The following is a 6014-nucleotide window of genomic DNA, read 5'->3' on the forward strand; positions in this document are numbered from 1 at the left end:
ATGGTCTCTGGAAACACGATAATATACGTATTAGGAAAAAAGTGACCGTCAGGAAATGCTTCTGTGTGATTCTGCACTGGGGTTGTCGATCTCTGACTTGAACCAGGATACAAGTTTCCCGCGCGCGGGAATGTGTGAACTATTGGTAAAGTTTAAGTAATACTTCCCTTTATGACAAGTAAAATCCGTCTCTATGCCTGCCTAATATATTTTAGTTTCAATATCAGCGACCCGATATTTGCTTGATAATGTTGGAATTAGAGTAAGAATGCAAACAGGCTCCGCATTAGATATAGCAATTTTGGGAAGTTATCGGCATGCCAGGTTTGGTTGATTGACAGACATGACACATCGTTGGGGCGACTAAATATCCAAGAACCAATCAGTATGTCACGTTTTTGGTGATTGACAGATGATTTCCCGCAATTATCAATGATGCCCGTAGGAACCAATGAACATGTCACTTTTTGGTGATTGAAAGATGATTTCCCGCCATTGAAATGACACGTTGTCGGGGTGACTGAAGTCACCGGAAAACATTTGCTCGCATTTTTTGAACTAGTCAAATGTTGACATGCCGAGATGCTGCCTTTTCTCTGTGTTTTTATCTCTATACCAGGTATAACCACCCTTCGGCGTAACACACCCTCTCGGGCGGGTTCCTCCGCTCCTCGCAAAGTTATGTAGTCATATCTTACGCCTCTTGTAGCCGTTTTGACTAAATAAGCTTGTTTGTATATATACATGTAATAAATATTACATACGCCATCTTTTTTATATGATAACTGGCTTCTATACATAATTACAAGAAAAACGCCGTTCTGTAGCTATTGTCGCCACGGCTACCGCTTTTGTTTCTTTCTAGTTTGCAACTCAGCAGTTCTTTTCTTCGTTTTTTTTTAGATCCTTCATGTACTGAGACTGCCTAGTTTATCGATTTATCGGACCTGCTGCTTTGGGAAATCCTCAAATTTCGTGCCCGTGGTTCAAGATTCGTAAAGCTCTAGCGCTACAACTTCTTGTCCGCATCCTTGATATTTCTTCCACCTCCTTATGATTTTCGTCATTTAAAATGTTTACAGTTACAATGAAATGTTCTCGAGTCAAGCGAACAAGACTTACTAAACGCAATTTGTAGCTGTGACGAACATTTGTACTAGATTATAGTGCTCGCCTCTTACGCTTACATGAGTTTTGTGAGGCCAGGATTCGGCGCATCTAAGTAACCGCTAGATTTCTCTACGCTCAAATGCAGATTTCACTCCTTAAAGAACGTTCCGTTTTTGTACGTTGTTTATATTTCCAAGAAGAATATTTAATAATGTGTCCACGAACGCAACATTTAAAAGTGTCCCACATGACATGCGGGTTTGCAGAAGCCTCATTATAACGGAAAAAAGTTTCAAGCAAATACTGAGTCCCTTAACAAATCTTTGCTAAGTCTCCAATATCATTTATTCTTGATATGGGTGAGGTAATAAGTGAAAGTCAAAAAAAGTCTTCAATTGGAATGTACGGAAGAAACTAGCGAAAAGGAAACTAAGAGATAATCAATACGGCTATCCTGAAATCGAACGTCTCCAAGTATATTGTCTTTATGTAGTATTTTTATGCCTATAAATACCTATTAAGTCTAAATTTACAGAGTTAATAGCCTGAAGAAATTTTGGGTTGTAATTAGAAGGTCGATGCCCGGTTCTGTCCATATCTTAGTTCAGAACAGTATTGAAGCAACAATATATAATGCAGGAGCAATGCAATATGTTTAGTTCTTTCCAAGTTTGTGAAAAAAAAGAATTCGAAGGCTCGTCAGAATTGGGGCCATATATATTAACCAAGCAGAAACGAATAGAGTCTAATAAAATGTCCAACACAATCCACCGACCGGAGTTGTTACTCAGGGTCTGATGGACCGCGAAGGAAACATTTCCCATTAAAGAATTATCTCTCCTCTACCATTGCTTAAGCCATGGTGGAACCTCCCCCCCCCAGTCTGACTGCCATTCTGTTTCTACATACATTAACGAGTGGGTTTCTTGTAGGCAATGCATTTGATACTTCTTGTCTTTTATAAGTAAATATTTTATTTCCCTTCCTGCCTAGCCCATTACATGAAAAAGGTACGAAGTTAGGCTTGATTGACTACACTGTATGCCAAAACTCGTACAAAGTTTAACAACGTTAACACCAACACTTACTCTTGACACTCCCCTGCCTCGGTTGTGCCCCATCAGTATCTCCTCCAGCTGCATCCCGTCCTTGAGACACTCTTCACCCACCGCTACAGCAGTCTTTGGCGTTAGGCTGTTGATATACCCTAACTCCACATACAACAGACCCTGTGCGGCAATTGATCTATTCTTGTTTCTTCTTTTGCCTTTCGGTACGTCCGGTGAAAAGGCCATGCTCAATTTAAATCACCTTTTGTTTAGTAGAACTTTTGAAATCAATATTTCACGCCAGTTCGTTGAGTTTGCTGCGTGAAACAGTGACCGTCGAGAACCGTTAGAACGTCAATAAATGATGTTTCAATAAGCCTTGGCTCCTGGCCAACTCGTATTCATCCTTTGCAGGGCTTAATAATCATCTTCTAAATCTTACAGTAAGTAAAAAAGATTACCTGTCCGGCACTTTACAGTCTTCTTATCTGGTGCTGACGCCAGTTTTCTCCTCACGAGGGCTGTTAAGATGTTATCTTCCCTTTTGTGTCAGTGGGTCCGCTGCTGATCTCGACACCAGTTGTGACAATGTTTTTATAGCGCACTCTTCTGACTGACTGAAGCTATTGGGCACCACTGTCTCAGTGGTACATGGTATTGTTGTATCTATATTATCAGTGGTACATGGTATTGTTGTTTCTATATTCTCAGTGGTACATGCCATTGTATCTATATCCTCTATATCTGTTCCGTGACAGCTTTGAGAGGCACTTCCTGCATGAGAATGGGGGGCACTACTGCTCATCTTCCAAAATTAAGTCTATGCAAAATTTTCGTTTCAGCTCAGATGAAAAGTCCTTGCACCGTAGACCGCCTCCTCTCTTTGCTCTGAGGTTCCACAAATGCGGCACAACTTCCGCAGCTGTTCGACATGCGACGCCACTATTGCCTACATTTTGGGACCACGTTCCCTTGAAAAAAAAACGTGTTTTCGTGAAAGTAAACAGACTGTAACAAATAAACAGGCATAAATAATTAGCAACAATACCTTAACTGTCCAAAACAAGCAAAGCAATTAACGACAAAAAGTCAGGAGCGGCAACTCTAAACACTCTGACGACAAACTGGAAGTAAATAAAGATGTACGTTTTGCTTGGTATCGACTAACATCCATTTTTATCAATAACACCACATGTAATGTACAGTAGAATAACTACTGGAAATGTATTACTACCAGAAATATCTGGACGCAGGAGGAGAAAAAACCGACAGGTCAAATGAACTTTTATTGAGAAAATTAGCTTTATTTTTCATGAAGGACACATTAAAGTGAACGGTGATGACTAAGAAAGACAAAGATCGGAATAACGTCCACGCACCATGGAATCCCGTTCGAGACATCGTACTGGCCGTACTGGCCCTACATAATGACAGGTGAAAAATTGTGACTTGTCAGCTGCGTTACCAGGCAAAACCAGCATAGGCTTTAGGATACTTCATTTGGCAACAGTTTTCATCATATCACAAATATGTATACAATAATAGAGTATATACTTAAGTTCATTATTAGACGTTGAGCAATATGTTTGGTACCTCCGGTAGGGGTACTTCGGACCAGTGCATTGTTTGTCTGATAGTAGCCCAGTTTCGGACAGGTAGCAAACCTCTCGCTCTTGTGAAAATGGGGCCATCTTGCCTCCTGCAGGGACGGAGCCTGTGCAGTCGGACGGCGTGGTTTCTGTGCTCATTAAACGATAGGTAAAACTCATCTCCTCGGAACCTTTCAGTATTTGTCCAATAGAAGAATGGCAGGTCTGGATCGTTCTTCTTCGAAAATCCCCTGCAAGAGATTAAACACAACTGGTGAGTACTAGTTTCTGCAAAAAACACACCTATTTCGTAGCTATTATTACAGTAATGTGCTCCCTTCCTTCATACCTGACTGAGCTTCAACAGCCATTCAACGATTTGAAGGTGACAATTTTCATCATCGTGGTAGATTCTGTGTGGTTTTTTTTCAAATCCATTTGTTTTCTACTCATCTATGTAAAGGCTGAAGAAATCGTTGACAGCTTTCTCGTCAAAAGAGTCTCTTCTACCCCTGTCGAGTGGGTCTGGTTTTCTGAGGGCCAATCCTCGTCTCTTCTTGAAGGACAACCACCAGTTGTTTCATGGACCCTTTGTTATATCAAAATTTGGTACATTGCCTTCCTTTTCGCAAAACCTGACGTATAAGGTAGCTGACATTGCCTTTATTGTGACTTTGTCAATAATGTGCCCAGCTTTAGTTCTGTACTCCGTGTAGTTGTGTACGGTGTTCTTCTTCTCTTCAGATAAAAGAGGGGATCGACCATTTTTTGCATCAGCACTACTTTTACCTGACATTTTTTCAACGATTGTTGACCTTGGTATGTCATATTTTCGTGATGCGTCCGTAGGACTGATCCCATTATCTCTTATGTTGTTCAGCATTTCTTTGATCCGGTCGGTAAGGCTATTACATTGTTTTGTCTTTTCGCCTCCATTTCTCGAAAAAAAATAGCCATGTATGATTAGTTTGTGGGATTCATAAAGGACTCATAATTGATTAAGCAGACCACAATTGCGGCGGCACAAGTTGGGAGTGTTGGAGGCATCGCCCCATAAAAATCATGCTAAAACTCGTGCTAGTTTCGCCCCGAAACTCGTGCTGTCGCCTCTGGACCGTGGCAAACAATATTACATGCTAGAAGTAAAAGAACGAAAGGCATCAAGTTATACGTACAATACGCAGACCATTTACTCGTTGTTGATCGAGGAGAAAGAAGATTACGTAGCTTGTCTGGGGTCTCCAATTCCATTATACCTGACAAACGTGGTGATTAACTCGAGCTCACAATCACGTTTCTGTTATAGTCGCAAGGGCGGGAAATGCATGGACGACGACATTACAAGTTTTTTTTTTCTTAAATCTACATTTACTAATCCATTTACTCGCCTTTTTCTCTGGGGACAGTCGTCTATCAAAATTATGTATGTACCATCAGGAAAAGAAATAATATCCAACATCAATAGATAAATCGCTCTTACTCTTGTTCCCTTTTTTTCCTACCTCCATCGCAATGATTATAAGGTGGAAATTTCCGTACTGAAGCTACCCGTTTCAGTCTGAATATTTTCCCTCGTGTCTTTAGCGTTAAAGATAACTACATTCAGTGGTTGGAATGTCATTTTGTAGCTTCCTCCACCATGATCCCCAAGTATCTTAATCCACAGTTCATTTTGTGGGATAATATCACTATGCCAGGTCAGCTTCTTAAGGATGGCATATGTGGAACAATATACTGTGTTATGAAAGACTTGATATGTCAAATACCTTGTATTTCAAAATGAAATATTTGTACATGCAGAAGGCCTCTTACAATTTTACCAGGGTATCTTTTATGACCTTATCCTACTATAACCGATTTCATTTTGGCCCATCTGCTAGGAGGAGCTGTGGTGTGACCTACCCTACTTCTTCATGATCAGTCCTCAAGATGTGATCTTGGACTGATTCTATCAGGGAGGAAACAGAGGCACATTGGAAGAGCTTCTCTGTCCTACACCAATCGCTGTCTTTCGTATTGAAATACTCATGACTACTTTTATTGAACAACAAGATAGTGTGACAAAAGCTGTTGTGGGAAAAAACAGATTGTAAATGGAAAGAAAGTGGTCGATGTGGAACTGAAGTTGTAAGTCATACCAAACAAGGTTTTAAAAGTTTTACGCCGCAAATTTAGCGCAGGTAATCTGCTATTATATATTACCTTGTCACCACTTTCAAGGGCATTTACGTCCTGCAGAAATGACGCTTCTCTTTCCTTGACACCG

Source organism: Branchiostoma lanceolatum, chromosome 8 (genome assembly GCF_035083965.1).
Source record: "Branchiostoma lanceolatum isolate klBraLanc5 chromosome 8, klBraLanc5.hap2, whole genome shotgun sequence".
Taxonomy (NCBI): domain Eukaryota; kingdom Metazoa; phylum Chordata; class Leptocardii; order Amphioxiformes; family Branchiostomatidae; genus Branchiostoma; species Branchiostoma lanceolatum.